General features: G+C 38.3%; 25 non-coding genes across 25 annotated transcripts; all 25 read right to left on the bottom strand.

Annotated features, from left to right (window-relative positions):
- Positions 1-246: 246 nt before the first annotated feature.
- On the bottom strand, positions 247-318 carry TRNAP-UGG. The gene has a single exon. It is a non-coding gene; the product is annotated as a tRNA-Pro (tRNA).
- A 363-nt stretch (positions 319-681) lies between these two features.
- Positions 682-753, bottom strand: TRNAP-UGG. The gene has a single exon. It is a non-coding gene; the product is annotated as a tRNA-Pro (tRNA).
- A 6,149-nt stretch (positions 754-6,902) lies between these two features.
- TRNAP-CGG lies at positions 6,903-6,974 on the bottom strand. Its single transcript has one exon. It is a non-coding gene; the product is annotated as a tRNA-Pro (tRNA).
- A 363-nt stretch (positions 6,975-7,337) lies between these two features.
- TRNAP-UGG lies at positions 7,338-7,409 on the bottom strand. The gene has a single exon. It is a non-coding gene; the product is annotated as a tRNA-Pro (tRNA).
- A 363-nt stretch (positions 7,410-7,772) lies between these two features.
- Positions 7,773-7,844, bottom strand: TRNAP-UGG. Its single transcript has one exon. It is a non-coding gene; the product is annotated as a tRNA-Pro (tRNA).
- Positions 7,845-8,899: 1,055 nt separating this feature from the next.
- TRNAP-UGG lies at positions 8,900-8,971 on the bottom strand. The gene has a single exon. It is a non-coding gene; the product is annotated as a tRNA-Pro (tRNA).
- Positions 8,972-9,334: 363 nt separating this feature from the next.
- On the bottom strand, positions 9,335-9,406 carry TRNAP-UGG. The gene has a single exon. It is a non-coding gene; the product is annotated as a tRNA-Pro (tRNA).
- A 1,672-nt stretch (positions 9,407-11,078) lies between these two features.
- TRNAP-UGG lies at positions 11,079-11,150 on the bottom strand. The gene has a single exon. It is a non-coding gene; the product is annotated as a tRNA-Pro (tRNA).
- A 365-nt stretch (positions 11,151-11,515) lies between these two features.
- TRNAP-UGG lies at positions 11,516-11,587 on the bottom strand. Its single transcript has one exon. It is a non-coding gene; the product is annotated as a tRNA-Pro (tRNA).
- Positions 11,588-11,950: 363 nt separating this feature from the next.
- On the bottom strand, positions 11,951-12,022 carry TRNAP-UGG. Its single transcript has one exon. It is a non-coding gene; the product is annotated as a tRNA-Pro (tRNA).
- A 363-nt stretch (positions 12,023-12,385) lies between these two features.
- TRNAP-UGG lies at positions 12,386-12,457 on the bottom strand. The gene has a single exon. It is a non-coding gene; the product is annotated as a tRNA-Pro (tRNA).
- Positions 12,458-12,820: 363 nt separating this feature from the next.
- TRNAP-CGG lies at positions 12,821-12,892 on the bottom strand. Its single transcript has one exon. It is a non-coding gene; the product is annotated as a tRNA-Pro (tRNA).
- Positions 12,893-13,257: 365 nt separating this feature from the next.
- Positions 13,258-13,329, bottom strand: TRNAP-UGG. The gene has a single exon. It is a non-coding gene; the product is annotated as a tRNA-Pro (tRNA).
- A 2,035-nt stretch (positions 13,330-15,364) lies between these two features.
- TRNAP-UGG lies at positions 15,365-15,436 on the bottom strand. Its single transcript has one exon. It is a non-coding gene; the product is annotated as a tRNA-Pro (tRNA).
- Positions 15,437-15,797: 361 nt separating this feature from the next.
- TRNAP-UGG lies at positions 15,798-15,869 on the bottom strand. Its single transcript has one exon. It is a non-coding gene; the product is annotated as a tRNA-Pro (tRNA).
- Positions 15,870-16,232: 363 nt separating this feature from the next.
- On the bottom strand, positions 16,233-16,304 carry TRNAP-UGG. Its single transcript has one exon. It is a non-coding gene; the product is annotated as a tRNA-Pro (tRNA).
- A 364-nt stretch (positions 16,305-16,668) lies between these two features.
- Positions 16,669-16,740, bottom strand: TRNAP-UGG. The gene has a single exon. It is a non-coding gene; the product is annotated as a tRNA-Pro (tRNA).
- A 349-nt stretch (positions 16,741-17,089) lies between these two features.
- Positions 17,090-17,161, bottom strand: TRNAP-UGG. The gene has a single exon. It is a non-coding gene; the product is annotated as a tRNA-Pro (tRNA).
- A 361-nt stretch (positions 17,162-17,522) lies between these two features.
- TRNAP-UGG lies at positions 17,523-17,594 on the bottom strand. Its single transcript has one exon. It is a non-coding gene; the product is annotated as a tRNA-Pro (tRNA).
- Positions 17,595-17,957: 363 nt separating this feature from the next.
- TRNAP-UGG lies at positions 17,958-18,029 on the bottom strand. The gene has a single exon. It is a non-coding gene; the product is annotated as a tRNA-Pro (tRNA).
- Positions 18,030-18,393: 364 nt separating this feature from the next.
- TRNAP-UGG lies at positions 18,394-18,465 on the bottom strand. Its single transcript has one exon. It is a non-coding gene; the product is annotated as a tRNA-Pro (tRNA).
- Positions 18,466-18,814: 349 nt separating this feature from the next.
- TRNAP-UGG lies at positions 18,815-18,886 on the bottom strand. Its single transcript has one exon. It is a non-coding gene; the product is annotated as a tRNA-Pro (tRNA).
- Positions 18,887-19,247: 361 nt separating this feature from the next.
- On the bottom strand, positions 19,248-19,319 carry TRNAP-UGG. Its single transcript has one exon. It is a non-coding gene; the product is annotated as a tRNA-Pro (tRNA).
- A 363-nt stretch (positions 19,320-19,682) lies between these two features.
- On the bottom strand, positions 19,683-19,754 carry TRNAP-UGG. Its single transcript has one exon. It is a non-coding gene; the product is annotated as a tRNA-Pro (tRNA).
- A 361-nt stretch (positions 19,755-20,115) lies between these two features.
- Positions 20,116-20,187, bottom strand: TRNAP-UGG. The gene has a single exon. It is a non-coding gene; the product is annotated as a tRNA-Pro (tRNA).
- Between the last annotated feature and the right edge of the window lie 215 nt (positions 20,188-20,402).

Genomic DNA, 20,402 nt, shown 5'->3' on the forward strand with positions numbered 1-20,402 from the left:
CATGGGAATCGTAATTTGAATGGGTATCAAATACTTGGAAATGGTAATGGATTTTAGTGAAAGTATTTTGCATGTTTGGTAGTAGTGTGGAATGAGAATAATTATCAATAATGCTGTTTGGTTATGTATGATCCTATAATGGGAATAAAGATTTTAAAAATACAAGAACACAAAATCAAGGTGAGAGATTGATTGTGTATATCCGTGAGTGCCACTTGCTGTAAGCGGTAATAAAATATTAGGTGAGGGGTGTTGTGAGAATATAACTCACGACCTCTTGCACCCAAAGCAAGAATCATACCACTAGACCAAACACCCAATTGATAGTGAATGCACTATTTACGTATTGGGAACTATAGTGTTGGGAAATTATACTACTGGACCATGTAATGTGGACCACTGATAAATGCTCACTTTTAGGGTGTTTTTGGTTCGCACATGGGAATCGTAATTTGAATGGGTGTCAAATACTTGGAAACGGTAATGGATTTTAGTGAAAGTATTTTGCATGTTTGGTAGTAGTGTGGAATGAGAATGATTATCAATAATTCTGTTTGGTTATGTATGATCCTATAATAAGAATAAAGATTTTAAAAATACAAGAACACAAAATCAAGATGAGAGATTGATTGAGTATATGCGTGGGTGTGATTTGCTATAAGCGGTAATAAAAAAAAGTGAGGGGTGTTGTGAGAATTCAACTCACAACCTCTTACACCCAAAGCAAGAATCATACCACTAGACCAAACACCCAATTGATGGTGAATGCACTATTTACGTAATGGGAACTATAGTGTTGGGAAATTATACTATTAGACCATGTAATGTGGACAACAGATAAATGCTCACTTTTAGGGCGTTTTTGGTTCGCACATGGGAATCGTAATTTGAATGGGTATCAAATACTTGGAAATGGTAATGGATTTTAGTGAAAGTATTTTGCATGTTTGGTAGTAGTGTGGAATGAGAATGATTATCAATAATGCTGTTTGGTTATGTATGATCCTATAATAAGAATAAAGATTTTAAAAATACAAGAACACAAAATCAAGATGAGAGATTGATTGTGTTAGTAGTGTTACATTATTAGTATAATTATATGTAACATTATAGTTAGAGTTGATTTAGTCTTGTAACCTACAGCTATTATGTGGGGTTAGTTAGATAGGCTTCTATCTCTTTTCTCATTGTGTAACTGTCAGAGTTTGAATTCACGAATAATATTCACTCATCTGGTATCAGCTAGCCAGGTAGATTTTTTTTCTCTCTCCTCTCTCCTCACAATGTCGACGAACTCCAGTGAGAGAACAGTCACGGCCGCTACCCTCTCTTCTCCGACTACCCCAAACACATTATCTACGGCACATCACTTCGTGTCCATGAAACTCACCACTAAAAACTATCTGTTCTGGCGTACCCATCTGGTCCCCTTCCTCCGGGGGCAAGGCTTACTAGGCTACGTTACCGGTGACACACCATGTTCGCCGGCAACCGTGACTGCACCGGCGACAAGTGACGCAGGCTCGGGAGGCACCACCACCACTACTTCGCCGAATCCAGCGCACGCACTGTGGGAACAGCAGGATCAATCAATCCTGTCCTTACTCATATCTTCCATGGCCGATGAGGTTTTATACCTTGCCGTGGGGCGCAGTACCTCGCATGAGGTGTGGTCGTCCATCACTGCTGCACTCGGATCGTCCACCTGGGCGAGATGCCTGAATCTTCTTGCGCAATTCCAGTCCTTGCGCCAAGGAGACAGCTCACCTGGGGAATATTTAGGCCGCGCGCAATTGCTCGTGGAGGATCTGGCTCTCGCTGGCCGACCTGTGTCCTTGGATGAACAAAATCTATATGTTTTCCGAGGACTCAGGCCGGAGTTCAGGTCCATGGCATCGTCGCTCGCTGCTTCGGGGACCCCGGTCTCTATTCCGCAGCTCTCCGATTTTCTCCAGGCCCAAGAATTCATCTGGGCGGATGAATTCTCTCAGTCCGACGTTCCGGCAGGTGGGTCGCACACGGCGTTGGTCGCCGGCCGTGGGCACAATCACCACAATGGTGGTCCTCGACGTGGGGGTTCCGGTCAAGGACGAGGACGCGGCGGTGGCCGCGGTCGCGGCGGCAATGGCAGAGGACGCGGCGGTGTTCCCCGCTATCAAATATGCCGTTCCCAAGGGCATACTGCCGTGTACTGTTACCAGCGCTACACTGGGCAGCCACCAGTGCCGCAGGTTCACGCCGCCGTATCTGCTGATGAAGCTTCGCATACAGCAGCGCCTGATGCATGGTTCCCAGATACCGGGGCTTCTTCGCACGCCACACCCGACGCATCGATGATGACCCATTCCGAGCCATACTCCGGTGGGGATGTGTTGCGTGTTGGCAACGGTTCAGGTTTGGGTATTTCTAATATTGGCCATGCATCGTTACATTCCAAGTCTAAATCTTTAAAGTTACATAATATCCTTCATGTGCCCGATTTGTCATTACCGTTATTATCTGTTAATCGGTTTACCATTGATAATAACGTGTTTTTTGAGTTTCACCGTGATCATTTTTCTGTGAAGGACTGTCAAACCAAGGCGGTGCTTCTTAGGGGTCCTACCACGGGAGGCTTATACAAGTTGTCATTGTCCCGGTCACCAGTTGCGTTAATAACCGCTCGTGCTACGTCGGATGTTTGGCACCGTAGGCTCGGGCATCCACATGAGCGGGTTCAAATTTGTGTCTTACAAAAGTGTCCGGTCACTCCCACAAAGTCGAGTACGCCGCGGTTATGTACATCGTGTCAACTCGGGAAATCATCTCGATTCCCGTTAGATAGGGTTATTTCCAGTAGCAATAATGTACTTGACATAATATACACAGACATTTGGGGACCGGCACCCGTTGTTTCGGCCGGGGGTTTTCGTTACTTTGTTTTATTTGTTGACGACCGTTCTCGTTTTTGCTGGTTTTACCCTATGCGGTTAAAATCAGATATTTATAAAATCTTTGAGTCTTTCCGTGTCATGGTAGAACGCCAATTCACGCGTTCTATCAAGTCTATTCAATCTGACCTGGGGGGTGAATACCGCCGGTTACACACAATCTTTCAATCTCTCGGTATTGTGCATAGGCAGTCTTGCGCCTATACGCATGAGCAGAACGGCCGAGTAGAGTGTCGGAATAGACATATAGTCGAAACCAGGCTAGCTCTACTCGCAGAAAGCTCAGTCCCATTAAAATATTGGGATTATGCTTTTGAAACTGCGTCCTACCTTATAAATTGTCTACCATCGTCTGCACTAAAACACGTCAGTCCCTATGAGTCCATTTATAACAAAACACCTCCATACACATTCTTCCGTGTCTTCGGGTGCAGGTGTTATCCTTATCTACGGCCATACAACTGCCACAAGATAGAATATCGCTCTGCACCCTGTATCTTCCTAGGATATCCCACGTCCTATAGAGGTTATCGATGCATGGACCTAATATCTGGAAAGACCTTCATCTGCCGCCATGTTCGGTTTGATGAAAGTATCTTTCCCTATGCAACAGGTACACAGGACCCGAGTACCCCACATGGGACATGCGAGTCTACACCATGGGCATCTAGTCCCTTGGTACCCACTGGGCAAGCTGCCATACCCTTGGATGAACCGCCTCTAGCCGTATGTGTTCCGCCCTTGGCCATACAAGAGCAGCCGGGGGCTGCTACGGTGCCATGTCGCGGACCAAGGGCTCGGAAACGAATTCGAGCACAGCCTTAAGAACGAGGCCATGTTATGCGGCTCCATCATCAAACCCGTGGAACGAGCGAGCCATTTTAGGCTCTTACAGTCTCTACAGATCCCACGTGTTATAGCCAGGCAGTTGGGCATCCAGAATGGCGTGATGCCATGGATCAGGAGTTCAATGCCCTCTTACATAATAATACTTGGTGTCTCACTCCGGCTAAACCCGGTATGAATATTGTGGGTTGTAAGTGGGTCTACCGTACTAAACGGAAGGCAGACGGCACGATTGAACGCCATAAGGCCCGCTTGGTTGCCAAAGGGTTTAATCAAGTAGCTGGCGAAGACTTCTTTGAGACATTTAGCCCGGTTGTTAAACCAACCACGGTTCGTATCTTGCTTGCCATGGCTGTATCTCGTGGGTGGACGCTACGCCAGCTTGATGTTCACAATGCTTTTCTAAACGGCCGACTAACAGAGACTGTCTATATGTGTCAGCCGCCGGGTTATGAAGACCCGGTTCATCCTGACTATGTTTGTCATCTACAGCGGTCTTTATACGGCCTTAAGCAGGCCCCACGAGCCTGGTTTAATCGGCTTCACGACTATCTTCTGACGTCAGGATTTGTGGCTTCCAAAACTGATGTGTCTTTATTTTATTACACATTGAAAGACTCACGCATTTATTTGCTTGTGTACGTAGACGATATTATCATGATGGGTAACGACTCGAGTCTCCTTGATGAGCTACTACATCGCCTCTCCTCCACTTTCAAAATTCGGGATTTAGGGACTCCTACGTTCTTCCTCGGCATTGAGACTATACCCCTAGATGGCGGCATATTATTGTCTCAACGCCGTTACATGGATGATATTCTTACACGTGCTGGTATGACGGATTGCAAGTCTCTATCCACACCAGCAGCAGTGACGAAGTCTGCGACACCGACTACAGATCTCTACGAGAACCCGACTCAATATCGTCGGTTGGCAAGGGCACTACAGTATCTCACTATCACTCATCCGGATCCCTCTTATGCAGTTAACAGACTCTGCCAGTTCATGCACACTCCTACTGATGAACATTGGGCCATGCTAAAACGTGTTCTTCGCTATGTGAAGGGTACTATCACACACGCCTTACGGCTTTCTGTGTCATCTTCCTCTGATGTGCATGCATATTCCGACTCTGACTGGGCTGGTTGTCCGGTGGACAGAAAGTCAACCAGCGGCTATGCTGTGTTCCTTGGGTCTAATCTGGTTTCTTGGGTTTCTCGCAAGCAGCGGACCGTGTCTAGGTCATCTACTGAGGCAGAGTACAAGGGTCTTGCTGACGTGGCTGCGGAGGTCACCTGGGTTATGTCGCTGCTTTGTGAGCTTGGACTACATTCACGAAATCCCGCCACGTTGTGGTGCGACAACCTTGGTGTTACTTACATGTGTGCCAATCCCGTGTTCCACGCCAGGACTAAGCATGTCGAGATTGACTACCATTTCGTCCGCGATAAGGTGTCTACAGGGGAGTTCTTGGTCAATTTTGTCTCTACGAAGGACCAACTTCATGACATCTTCACCAAGCCACTAGCTTCTGCTCGTTACAGCTCTTTGAGGGACAAGCTCAATGTTGTGTCTCCACCACCTTCAGCTTGAGGGGGTATGTTAGTAGTGTTACATTATTAGTATAATTATATGTAACATTATAGTTAGAGTTGATTTAGTCTTGTAACCTACAGCTATTATGTGGGGTTAGTTAGATAGGCTTCTATCTCTTTTCTCATTGTGTAACTGTCAGAGTTTGAATTCACGAAAAATATTCACTCATCGATTGAGTATATGCGTGGGTGTTATTGACTATAAGCGGTAATAAAAAGAAGTGAGGGGTGTTGTGAGAATCGAAATCACAACATCTTACACCCAAAGCAAGAATCATACCACTAGACCAAACACCCAATTGATGGTGAATGCACTATTTACGTAATGGGAACTATAGTGTTGGGAAATTATACTATTAGACCATGTAATGTGGACCACAGATAAATGCTCACTTTTAGGGCGTTTTTGGTTTGCACATGGGAATCGTAATTTGAATGGGTATCAAATACTTGGAAATGGTAATGGATTTTAGTGAAAGTATTTTGCATGTTTGGTAGTAGTGTGGAATGAGAATGATTATCAATAATGCTGTTTGGTTATGTATGATCCTATAATGGGAATAAAGATTTTTTAAATACAAGAACACAAAATCAAGATGAGTGATTGATGGTGTATATGCGTGAGTGTGACTTGCTGTAAGCGGTAATAAAATATTAAGTGAGGGGTGTTATGAAAATCGAACTCACGACTTCTTGCACCCAAAGTAAGAATCATACCACTAGACCAAACACCCAATTGATGGCAAATGCACTACTTACGTAATGGGAACTATAGTGTTGGGAAATTATACTATTAGACCATGTAATGTGGACCACTGATAAATGCTCACTTTTAGGGTGTTTTTGGTTCGCACATGGGAATCGTAATTTGAATGGGTATCATATACTTGGAAATGGTAATAGATTTTAGTGAAAGTATTTTACATGTTTGGTAGTATTGTGGAATGAGATTGATTATCAATAATGCTGTTTGGTTATGTATGATCCTATATTAAGAATAAAGATTTTAAAAATACAACAACACAAAATCAAGATGAGAGATTGATTGAGTATATGCGTGGGTGTGATTTGCTATAAGCGGTAATAAAATAAAGTGAGGGGTGTTGTCAAAATCGAACTCACGACCTCTTGCACCCAAAGCAAGAATCATAACACTAAACCAAACACCCAATTGATAACAAATGCACTATTTATGTAATGGGAACTATAGTGTTGGGAAATTATACTATTGGACCACGTAATGTTGACCACAGATAAATGCTCACTTTTAGGGTGTGTTTGGTTCGCACATCGGAATCGGAATAGAAATGTGTATCAAATACTTGGTAATGGTAATGGATTTTAGTGAAAGTATTTTGCATGTTTGGTTGAAGGGTGGAATGAGAATGATTATTAATAATGCTGTTTGGTTATGTATGATCCTATAATGGAATAAAGATTATAAAAATACAAGAACACAAAATCAAGATGAGAGATTGATTGAGTATATGCATGAATGTGATTTGCTGTAAGCGGTAATAAAATAGGGCCAGGGGTGTTGTGAGAATCGAACTCACGACCTCTTGCACCCGAAGCAAGAATCATACCACTAAACCAAACACCCAATTGATGGCGAATGCACAATTTACGTAATGGGAACTATAGTGTTGGGAAATTATACTACTGGACCATGTAATGTGGACCACTGATAAATGCTCACTTTTAGGGTGTTTTTTGTTCGCACATGGGAATCGTAATTTGAATGGGTATCAAATACTTGGAAATGGTAATGGATTTTAGTGAAAGTATTTTGCATGTTTGGTAGTAGTGTGGAATGAGAATGATTATCAATAATGCTGTTTGGTTATGTATGATCCTATAATGGGAATAAAGATTTTAAAAATACAAGAACACAAAATCAAGATGAGAGATTGATGGTGTATATGCGTGAGTGTGACTTGCTATAAGCGGTAATAAAATAAAGTGAAAGGTGTTGTGGGAATCAAACTCACGACCTCTTGCACCCAAAGCAAGAATCATACCACTAGACCAAACACCTAATTGATAGTAAATGCACTATTTACGTAATGGGAACTATAATGTTGGGAAATTATACTATTGGACCACGTAATGTTGACCACAGATAAATGCTCACTTTTAGGGTGTATTTGGTTTGCACATCGGAATCGAAATATAAATGGGTATCAAATACTTGGTAATGGTAATGGATTTTAGTGAAAGTATTTTGCATGTTTGGTTGTAGGGTGGAATGAGAATGATTATTAATAATGCTGTTTGGTTATGTATGATCCTATAATGGGAATAAAGATTATAAAAATACAAGAACACAAAATTAAGATGAGAGATTGATTGAGTATATGCATGAGTGTGATTTGCTGTAAGCGGTAATAAAATAGGATCAGGGGTGTTGTGAGAATCAAACTCACGACCTCTTGCACCCAAAGCAAGAATCATACCACTAGACCAAACACCCAATTTATGGTGAATGCACTATTTACGTAATGGGAACTATAGTGTTGGGAAATTATACTACTGGACCATGTAATGTGGACCACTGATAAATTCTCACTTTTAGGGTGTTTTTAGTTCGCACATGGGAATCATAATTTGAATGGGTATCAAATACTTGGAAATGGTAATGGATTTTAGTGAAAGTATTTTTCATGTTTGGTAGTAATGTGGAATGAGAATGATTATCAATAATGCTGTTTGGTTATGTATGATCCTATAATGGGAATAAAGATTTTAAAAATACAAGAACACAAAATCAAGATGAGAGATTGATGGTGTATATGCGTGAGTGTGACTTGCTGTAAGCGGTAATAAAATATTGGGTGAGGGGTGTAGTGAGAATCGAACTAACGACCTCTTGCACCCAAAGCAAAAATCATACCACTAGACCAAATACCCAATTGATGGCGAATGCACTATTTACGTAATGGGAACTATAGTGTTGGGAAATTATACTATTGGACCACGTAATGTTGACCACAGATAAATGCTCACTTTTAGGGTGTATTTGGTTCGCACATCGGAATCGAAATATAAATGGGTATCAAATACTTGGTAATGGTAATGGATTTTAGTGAAAGTATTTTGCATGTTTGGTTGTAGGGTGGAATGAGAATGATTATTAATAATGCTGTTTGGTTATGTATGATCCTATAATGGGAATAAAGATTATAAAAATACAAGAACACAAAATCAAGATGAGAGATTGATTGAGTATATGCATGAGTGTGATTTGCTGTAAGCGGTAATAAAATAGGGTCAGGGGTGTTGTGAGAATCAAACTCACGACCTCTTGCACCCAAAGCAAGAATCATACCACTAGACCAAAAACTCAATTGATGGAAAATGCACTATTTACGTGTTGAGAATGATTATCAATAATGCTGTTTGGTTATGTATGATCCTATAATGGGAATAACGATTTTAAAAATACAAGAACACAAAATCAAGATGAGAGATTGATGGTGTATATGCGTGAGTGTGACTTGCTGTAAGCGGTAATAAAATATTGGGTGAGGGGTGTTGTGAGAATCGAACTCACGACCTCTTGCACCCAAAGCAAAAATCATACCACTAGACCAAACACCCAATTGTTGGTAAATGCACTATTTACGTTATGGGACCTATAGTGTTGGGAAATTATACTACTGGACCATGTAATGTGGACCACTGATAATTGCTAACTTTTAGGGTGTTTTTGGTTCGCACATGGTAATCGTAATTTGAATGGGTATCAAATACTTGGAAATGGTAATGGATTTTAGTGAAAGTATTTTGCATGTTTGGTAGTAGTGTGGAATGAGAATGATTATCAATAATGCTGTTTCATTATGTATGATCCCATAATAAGAATAAAGATTTTAAAAATACAAGAACACAAAATCAAGATGAGAGATTGATTGAGTATATGCGTGGGTGTGATTTGTTGTGAACAGTAATTAATTAGGGTCAGGGGTGTTGTGAGAATCAAACTCACGACCTTTTGCACCCAAAGCAAGAATCATACCACTAGACCAAACACCCAATTGATGGCGAATGCACTATTTACGTAATGGGAACTATAGTTTTGGGAAATTATACTTTTAGACCATGTAATGTGGACCACAGATAAATGCTCACTTTTAGGGCGTTTTTGGTTCGCACATGGGAATGGTAATTTGAATGGGTATCAAATACTTGGAAATGGTAATGGATTTTAGTGAAAGTATTTTGCATGTTTGGTAGTAGTGTGGAATGAGAATGATTATCAATATTGCTGTTTGGTTATGTATGATCTTATAATGGGAATAAAGATTTTAAAAATACAAGAACACAAAATCAAGGTGAGAGATTGATTGTGTATATGCGTGAGTGCCACTTGCTGTAAGCGGTAATAAAATATTAAGTGAGGGGTGTTGTGAGAATAGAACTCACGACCTCTTGCACCCAAAGCAAAAATCATACCACTAGACCCAACACTCAATTGATGGTGAATGCACTATTTACGTAATGGGAACTATATTGTTGGGAAATTATACTATTGGACCACGTAATGTTGACCACAGATAAATGCTGACTATTAGGGTGTATTTGGTTCGCACATCGGAATCGGAATATAAATGGGTATCAAATACTTGGTAATGGTATTGGATTTTAGTGAAAGTATTGTGCATGTTTAGTTGTAGGGTAGAATGAGAATGATTATTAATAATGCTGTTTGGTTATGTATGATCCTATAATGGGAATAAAGATTATAAAAATACAAGAACACAAAATCAAGATGAGAGATTGATAGAGTATATGCATGAGTGTGATTTGCTGTAAGCGGTAATAAATTAGGGTTAGGGTTGTTGTGAAAATCAAACTCACGACTTCTTGCACCCAAAGCAAGAATCATACCACTAGACCAAACACCCAATTAATAACAAATGCACTATTTACGTAATGGGAATTATAGTGTTGGGAAATTATACTATTGGACCATGTAATGTGGACCACTGATAAATGCTCACTTTTAAGGTGCTTTTAGTTCGCACATGGGAATCGTAATTTGAATGGGTATCAAATACTTGGAAATGGTAATGGATTTTAGTGAAAGTATTTTGCATGTTTGGTAGTAATGTGGAATGAGAATGATTATCAATAATGCTGTTTGGTTATGTATGATCCTATAATGGGAATAAAGATTTTAAAAATACAAGAACACAAAATCAAGATGAGAGATTGATGGTGTATATGCGTGAATGTGACTTGCTATAAGCGGTAATAAAATATTGGGTGAAGGGTGTTGTGAGAATCGAACTAACGACCTCTTGCAGCCAAAGCAAAATTCATACCACAAGACCAAATACCCAATTGATGGTGAATGCACTATTTACGTAATGGGAACTATAGTGTTGGGAAATTATACTATTGGACCACGTAATGTTGACCACAGATAAATGCTCACTTTTAGGGTGTATTTGGTTCGCACCTCGGAATCGAAATATAAATGGGTATCAAATACTTGGTAATGGTAATGGATTTTAGTGAAAGTATTTTGCGTGTTTGGTTGTAGGGTGGAATGAGAATGATTATTAATAATGCTGTTTGGTTATGTATGATCCTATAATGGGAATAAAGATTATAAAAATACAAGAACACAAAATCAAGATGAGAGATTGATTGAGTATATGCATGAGTGTGATTTGCTGTAAGCGGTAATAAAATAGGGTCAAGGGTGTTGTGAGAATCAAACTCACGACCTCTTGCACCCAAAGTAAGAATCATACCACTAAACCAAACACCCAATTGATGGTAAATGCACTATTTACGTAATGGGAACTATAGTGTTGGGAAATTATACTACTGGACCATGTAATGTGGACCACTGATAAATGCTCACTTTTAGGGTGTTTTTGGTTTGCACATGGGAATCGTAATTTGAATGGGTATCAAATACTTGGAAATTGTAATGGATTTTAGTGAAAGTATTTTGCATGTTTGGTAATAGTGTGGAATGAGAATGATTATCAATAATGCTGTTTGGTTATGTATGATCCTATAATGGGAATAAAGATTTTAAAAATACAAGAACACAAAATCAAGATGAGAGATTGATGGTGTATATGCGTGAGTGTGACTTGCTGTAAGCGGTAATAAAATATTGGGTGAGGGGTGTTGTGAGAATCGAACTCACGACCTCTTGCACCCAAAGCAAAGATCATACCACTAGACCAAACACCCAATTGTTGGTAAATGCACTATTTACGTTATGTGACCTATAGTGTTGGGAAATTATACTACTGGACCATGTAATGTGGACCACTGATAAATTCTAACTTATAGGGTGTTTTTGGTTCGCACATGGGAATCGTAATTTGAATGGGTATCAAATACTTGGAAATGGTAATGGATTTTATTGAAAGTATTTTGCATGTTTGGTAGTAGTGTGGAATGAGAATGATTATCAATAATGTTGTTTCGTTATGTATGATCCTATAATAAGAATAAAGATTTTAAAAATACAAGAACACAAAATCAAGATCAGAGATTGATTGAGTATATGCGTGGGTGTGATTTGCTATAAGCGGTAATAAAATAAGGTGAGGGGTGTTGTGAGAATCGAACTCACGACCTCTTGCACCCAAAGCAAGAATCATACCACTAGACCAAACACCCAATTGATGGCAAATGCACTATTTACGTAACGGGAACTATAGTTTTGGGAAATTATACTATTAGACCATGTAATGTGGACCACAGATAAATGCTCACTTTTAGGGCGTTTTTGGTTCGCCCATGGGAATCGTAATTTGAATGGGTATCAAATACTTGGAAATGGTAATGGATTTTAGTGAAAGTATTTTGCATGTTTGGTAGTAGTGTGGAATGAGAATGATTATCAATAATGCTGTTCGGTTATGTATGATCCTATAATGGGAATAAAGATTTTAAAAATACAAGAACAGAATATCAAGATGAGAGATTGATTGAGTATATGCATGAGTGTGATTTGCTGTAAGCGGTAATAAAATAGGGTCAGGGGTGTTGTGAGAATCGAACTCACGACCTCTTGCACCCAAAGCAAGAATCATACCACTAGACCAAACACCCGATTGATGGTGAATGCACTATTTACGTATTGGGAACTATAGTGTTGGGAAATTATACTATTGGACCACGTAATGTTGACCACAGATAAATGCTCACTATTAGGGTGTATTTGGTTCGCACATCGGAATCGGAATATAAACGGGTATCAAATACTTGGTAATGGTATTGGATTTTAGTGAAAGTATTTTGCATGTTTGGTTGTAGGGTGGAATGAGAATGATTATTAATAATGTTGTTTGGTTATGTATGATCCTATAATGGGAATAAAGATTATAAAAATACAAGAACACAAAATCAAGATGAGAGATTGATTGAGTATATGCATGAGTGTGATTTGCTGTAAGCGGTAATAAAATAGGGTTAGGGGTGTTGTGAGAATTGAACTCACGACCTCTTACACCCGAAGCAAGAATCATACCACTAGACCAAACACCCAATTGATGGCTATTGCACTATTTACGTAATGGGAACTATAGTGTTGGGAAATTATACTACTGGACCATGTAATGTGGACCACTGATAAATGCTCACTTTTAGGGTGTTTTTGGTTCGCACATGGGAATCGTAATTTGAATGGGTATCAAATACATGGAAATGGTAATGGATTTTAGTGAAAGTATTTTGCATGTTTGGTAGTATTGTGAAATGAGAATGATTATAAATAATGCTGTTTGGTTATGCATTATCCTATAATGGGAATAAAGATTTTAAAAATACGAGAACACAAAATCAAGATGAGAGATTGATGGTGTATATGCGTGAGTGTGACTTGCTGTAAGCAGTAATAAAATATTGGGTGAGGGGTGTTGTGAGAATCGAGCTCACGACCTCTTGCACCCAAAGCAAAAATCATACCACTAGACCAAACACCCAATTGATGGTAACTGCAATATTTATATAATGGGAACTATAGTGTTGGGAAATTATACTATTGGACCACGTAATGTTGACCACAGATAAATGCTCACTTTTAGGGTGTGTTTGGTTCGCACATCGGAGTCGGAATAGAAATGTGTATCAAATACTTGGTAATGGTAATGGATTTTAGTGAAAGTATTTTGCATGTTTGGTTGTTGGGTGGAATGAGAATGATTATTAATAATGCTGTTTGGTTATGTATGATCCTATAATGGGAATAAAGATTTTAAAAATACAAGAACACAAAATCAAGATGAGAGATTGATGGTGTATATGCGTGAATGTGACTTGCTATAAGCGGTAATAAAATATTGGGTGAAGGGTGTTGTGAGAATCGAACTAACGACCTCTTGCAGCCAAAGCAAAATTCATACCACTAAACCAAATACCCAATTGATGGTGAATGCACTATTTACGTAATGGGAACTATAGTGTTGGGAAAATATACTATTGGACCATGTAATGTGGACCACAGATAAATGCTCACTTTTATGGGCCGTTTGGTTCACGGATTCAATTTGGAGGGAATTGGAATGATATTCCAAAGGGAATGGAATAGGTAAGGAATAGAATAGAAATTGTATTCTGTTGTTTGGTTCGCTGGTGGAATAGACTTTAGGAATTATATTTCCACGTTTGGTTGGTTAAGGAATAGAAATGGAATATATGGGTAAAAGACATAAATGCCCTTGTACAAAATATATTATTATTATTATTATTATTATTATTATTATTATTATTATTATTATTATTATTATTATTATTATTATTATTATTATTATTATTATTATTATTATTCGGAATTCAAATAAACTATTTTATAAACCATAATTTTACCTAAATGTTTGGGCTCAAATAAACTATTTTATAAGCCATAATTTTACCTAAATTTTAGCCCAAACTATTGGTTCATCTTCAACCCCTCCTTGTGTCTCTCTCTTTGTTCAATCTAGCAGACGCAACAAGCCAGCACCGTGAACTTGGACGACCCTCTGTCTCTCTACCTTGAACAAGCCACCACCCTCACTCTCTCTGCCTTCTTCCCTCTCTTGCTTCCTCAATCAGCGACGACAGCGATGGTGGAGCTCCGGAGACGGCGGATTGAGACAGCAACGAGTAGATCGGTGAAACTCGAAGGCGGTTGACCTTTTTCCGGCGTGAATTGGACGATGAGCAGCAGATCTGGACCAAGTCCTCCTCTCCAGCGAACTGTTGCGGCGGCCTCCGGCGTGGACAGTGGCGTCGTGGCGGCAATATGGGTGTTTTGATGTATGTATGTATATAATTAATATACTTATTTATTAAAAAAATATAATAAATAGAGTAGGGGAAAGAAGTAACCCAGCAGTGGGAACAGGGAAGATGACTGGGATGATGATGATGTCAATGATGATGCTTCGACCTTCAACTTTCTGTTCACTGTTTTTATCAATATGGTTACGAGTTCTGACAAAAAAAAAAATTCATATAAAAATTAAAGAAATGTAAATTTTAGTTTTAGTTGAGGGGTAAAATAGGAAATCTTAATTGTAGGCTATTCCAGACAACTTAGGAATATCCTAATACCTAAGGGGGGGCCGGAATCCCTATTCCCCTTACAAGGGGAATAGGTCGTTCCCATGAACAATGTTCCCGGGAATAGAAATTTCTACCAAACACCGGAATAGGCCTATTACTGGGAATGCTATTCCATTCCAGGCCTATTCCGCGAACCAAACGGGCCATTAGGGTGTTTTTGGTTCGCACATGGGAATCGTAATTTGAATGGGTATCAAATACTTGGAAATGGTAATTGATTTTAGTGAAAGTATTTTGCATGTTTGGTAGTAGTGTGGAATGAGAATGATTATCAAAAATGTTGTTTGGTTATGTATGATCCTATAATGGGAATAAAGATTTTAAAAATACAACAACACAAAATCAAGATGAGAGATTGATTGAGTATATGTGTGGGTGTGATTTGCTATAAGCGGTAATAAAATAAGGTGAGGGGTGTTGTGAGAATCGAACTCACGACCTCTTGCACCCAAAGCAAGAATCAGACCACTAGACCAAACACCCAATTGATAACAAATGCACTATTTACGTAATTGGAACAATAGTGTTGGGAAATTATACTATTGGACCATGTAATGTGGACCACAGATAAATGCTCACTTTTAGGGTATTTTTGGTTCGCACATGGGAATCGTAATTTGAATGGGTATCAAATACTTGTGGAAATGGTAATGGATTTTTGTGAAAGTATTTTGCATGTTTGGTAGTAGTGTGGAATGAGAATGATTATCAATAATGCTGTTTGGTTATGTATGATCCTATAATAAGAATAAAGATTTTAAAAATACAAGAACACAAAATCAAGATGAGAGATTGAGTATATGCGTGGGTGTGATTTGCTATAAACGGTAATGAAATAAAGTGAGAGGTGTTGTGAGAATCAAACTCACGACCTCTTGCACCCAAAGCAAGAATCATACCACTACACCAAACACCCAATTGATAACAAATGCACTATTTACGTAATGGGAACTATAGTGTTGGGAAATTATACTATTGGACCATGTAATGTGGACCACTGATAAATGCTCACTTTTAGGGTGTTTTTGGTTCACACATGGGAATCGTAATTTGAATGGGTATCAAATACTTGGAAATGGTAATGGATTTTATTGAAAGTATTTTGCATGTTTGGTAGTAGTGTGGAATGAGAATGATTATCAATAATGTTGTTTCGTTATGTATGATCCTATAATAAGAATAAAGATTTTAAAAATACAAGAACACAAAATCAAGATCAGAGATTGATTGAGTATATGCGTGGGTGTGATTTGCTATAAGCGGTAATAAAATAAGGTGAGGGGTGTTGTGAGAATCGAACTCATGACCTCTTGCACCCAAAGCAAGAATCATACCACTAAACCAAACACCCCATTGATAGAAAATGCACTATTTACGTAATTGGAACTATAGTGTTGGGAAATTATACTATTGGACCATGTAATGTGAACCACAGATAAATGCTCACTTTTAGGGTATTTTTGGTTCGCACATGGGAATCGTAATTTGAATGGGTATCAAATACTTGGAAATGGTAATGGATTTTAGTGAAAGTATTTTACATGTTTGGTAGTATTGTGGAATGAGAATGATTATCAATAATGTTGTTTGGTTATTTATGATCCTATAATGGGAATAAAGATTTTAAAAATACAACAACACAAAATCAAGATGAGAGATTGATTGGGTATATGCGTGGGTGTAATTTGCTATAAACGGTAATGAAATAAAAGTGAGGGGTGTTGTGAGAATCGAACTCACGACCTCTTGCACCCAAAGCAAGAATCATACCACTAGACCAAACACCCAATTAATGGTGAATGCACTATTTACGTAATGGGAACTATAGTGTTGGGAAAATATACTATTGGACCATGTAATGTGGACCACAGATAAATGCTCACTTTTAGGGTGTGTTTGGTTCGCACATCGGAATCGGAATAGAAATGTGCAAATACTTGGTAATGGTAATGAATTTTAGTGAAATTATTTTGCATGTTTGGTTGTAGGGTGGAATGAGAATGATTATTAATAATGTTGTTTGGTTATGTATGATCCTATAATGGGAATAAAGATTTTAAATATACAAGAACACAAAATCAAGATGAGAGATGGATTGAGTATATGCGTGGGTGTGATTTGCTGTATGCAGGGTCAGGGGTGTTGTGAGAATCTAACTCACGACCTCTTGCACCCAAAGCAAGAATCATACCACTAGACAAAACACCCAATTGATGGCGTATGCACTATTTACATAATGGGAACTATAGTGTTGGGAAAATATACTATTGGACCATGTAATGCGGACCACAGATAAATGCTCACTTTTAGGGTGTTTTTGGTTCGCACATGGGAATCGTAATTTGAATGGGTATCAAATACTTGTGGAAATGGTAATGGATTTTTGTGAAAGTATTTTGCATGTTTGGTAGTAGTGTGGAATGAGAATGATTATCAATAATGCTGTTTGGTTATGTATGATCCTATAATAAGAATAAAGATTTTAAAAATACAAGAACACAAAATCAAGATGAGAGATTGAGTATATGCGTGGGTGTGATTTGCTATAAACGGTAATGAAATAAAGTGAGAGGTGTTGTGAGAATCAAACTCACGACCTCTTGCACCCAAAGCAAGAATCATACCACTACACCAAACACCCAATTGATAACAAATGCACTATTTACGTAATGGGAACTATAGTGTTGGGAAATTATACTATTGGACCATGTAATGTGGACCACTGATAAATGCTCACTTTTAGGGTGTTTTTGGTTCACACATGGGAATCGTAATTTGAATGGGTATCAAATACTTGGAAATGGTAATGGATTTTATTGAAAGTATTTTGCATGTTTGGTAGTAGTGTGGAATGAGAATGATTATCAATAATGTTGTTTCGTTATGTATGATCCTATAATAAGAATAAAGATTTTAAAAATACAAGAACACAAAATCAAGATCAGAGATTGATTGAGTATATGCGTGGGTGTGATTTGCTATAAGCGGTAATAAAATAAGGTGCGGGGTGTTGTGAGAATCGAACTCATGACCTCTTGCACCCAAAGCAAGAATCATACCACTAAACCAAACACCCCATTGATAGAAAATGCACTATTTACGTAATTGGAACTATAGTGTTGGGAAATTATACTATTGGACCATGTAATGTGAACCACAGATAAATGCTCACTTTTAGGGTATTTTTGGTTCGCACATGGGAATCGTAATTTGAATGGGTATCAAATACTTGGAAATGGTAATGGATTTTAGTGAAAGTATTTTACATGTTTGGTAGTATTGTGGAATGAGAATGATTATCAATAATGTTGTTTGGTTATTTATGATCCTATAATGGGAATAAAGATTTTAAAAATACAACAACACAAAATCAAGATGAGAGATTGATTGGGTATATGCGTGGGTGTAATTTGCTATAAACGGTAATGAAATAAAAGTGAGGGGTGTTGTGAGAATCGAACTCACGACCTCTTACACCCAAAGCAAGAATCATACCACTAGACCAAACACCCAATTAATGGTGAATGCACTATTTACGTAATGGGAACTATAGTGTTGGGAAAATATACTATTGGACCATGTAATGTGGACCACAGATAAATGCTCACTTTTAGGGTGTGTTTGGTTCGCACATCGGAATCGGAATAGAAATGTGCAAATACTTGGTAATGGTAATGAATTTTAGTGAAATTATTTTGCATGTTTGGTTGTAGGGTGGAATGAGAATGATTATTAATAATGTTGTTTGGTTATGTATGATCCTATAATGGGAATAAAGATTTTAAATATACAAGAACACAAAATCAAGATGAGAGATGGATTGAGTATATGCGTGGGTGTGATTTGCTGTATGCAGGGTCAGGGGTGTTGTGAGAATCTAACTCACGACCTCTTGCACCCAAAGCAAGAATCATACCACTAGACAAAACACCCAATTGATGGCGTATGCACTATTTACATAATGGGAACTATAGTGTTGGGAAAATATACTATTGGACCATGTAATGCGGACCACAGATAAATGCTCACTTTTAGGGTGTTTTTGGTTCGCACATGGGAATCGTAATTTGAATGGGTATCAAATACTTGTGGAAATGGTAATGGATTTTTGTGAAAGTATTTTGCATGTTTGGTAGTAGTGTGGAATGAGAATGATTATCAATAATGCTGTTTGGTTATGTATGATCCTATAATAAGAATAAAGATTTTAAAAATACAAGAACACAAAATCAAGATGAGAGATTGAGTATATGCGTGGGTGTGATTTGCTATAAACGGTAATGAAATAAAGTGAGAGGTGTTGTGAGAATCAAACTCACGACCTCTTGCACCCAAAGCAAGAATCATACCACTACACCAAACACCCAATTGATAACAAATGCACTATTTACGTAATGGGAACTATAGTGTTGGGAAATTATACTATTGGACCATGTAATGTGGACCACTGATAAATGCTCACTTTTAGGGTGTTTTTGGTTCACACATGGGAATCGTAATTTGAATGGGTATCAAATACTTGGAAATGGTAATGGATTTTATTGAAAGTATTTTGCATGTTTGGTAGTAGTGTGGAATGAGAATGATTATCAATAATGTTGTTTCGTTATGTATGATCCTATAATAAGAATAAAGATTTTAAAAATACAAGAACACAAAATCAAGATCAGAGATTGATTGAGTATATGCGTGGGTGTGATTTGCTATAAGCGGTAATAAAATAAGGTGCGGGGTGTTGTGAGAATCGAACTCATGACCTCTTGCACCCAAAGCAAGAATCATACCACTAAACCAAACACCCCATTGATAGAAAATGCACTATTTACGTAATTGGAACTATAGTGTTGGGAAATTATACTATTGGACCATGTAATGTGAACCACAGATAAATGCTCACTTTTAGGGTATTTTTGGTTCGCACATGGGAATCGTAATTTGAATGGGTATCAAATACTTGTGGAAATGGTAATGGATTTTTGTGAAAGTATTTTGCATGTTTGGTAGTAGTGTGGAATGAGAATGATTATCAATAATGCTGTTTGGTTATGTATGATCCTATAATAAGAATAAAGATTTTAAAAATACAAGAACACAAAATCAAGATGAGAGATTGAGTATATGCGTGGGTGTGATTTGCTATAAACGGTAATGAAATAAAGTGAGAGGTGTTGTGAGAATCAAACTCACGACCTCTTGCACCCAAAGCAAGAATCATACCACTACACCAAACACCCAATTGATAACAAATGCACTATTTACGTAATGGGAACTATAGTGTTGGGAAATTATACTATTGGACCATGTAATGTGGACCACAGATAAATGCTCACTTTTATGGGCCGTTTGGTTCACGGAATCAATTTGGAGGGAATAGGAATGATATTCCAAAGGGAATGGAATAGGTAAGGAATAGAATAGAAATTGTATTCTGTTGTTTGGTTCGCCGGTG

Source organism: Ipomoea nil, unplaced genomic scaffold (genome assembly GCF_001879475.1).
Source record: "Ipomoea nil cultivar Tokyo-kokei standard unplaced genomic scaffold, Asagao_1.1 scaffold2283, whole genome shotgun sequence".
Lineage (NCBI taxonomy): Eukaryota > Viridiplantae > Streptophyta > Magnoliopsida > Solanales > Convolvulaceae > Ipomoea > Ipomoea nil.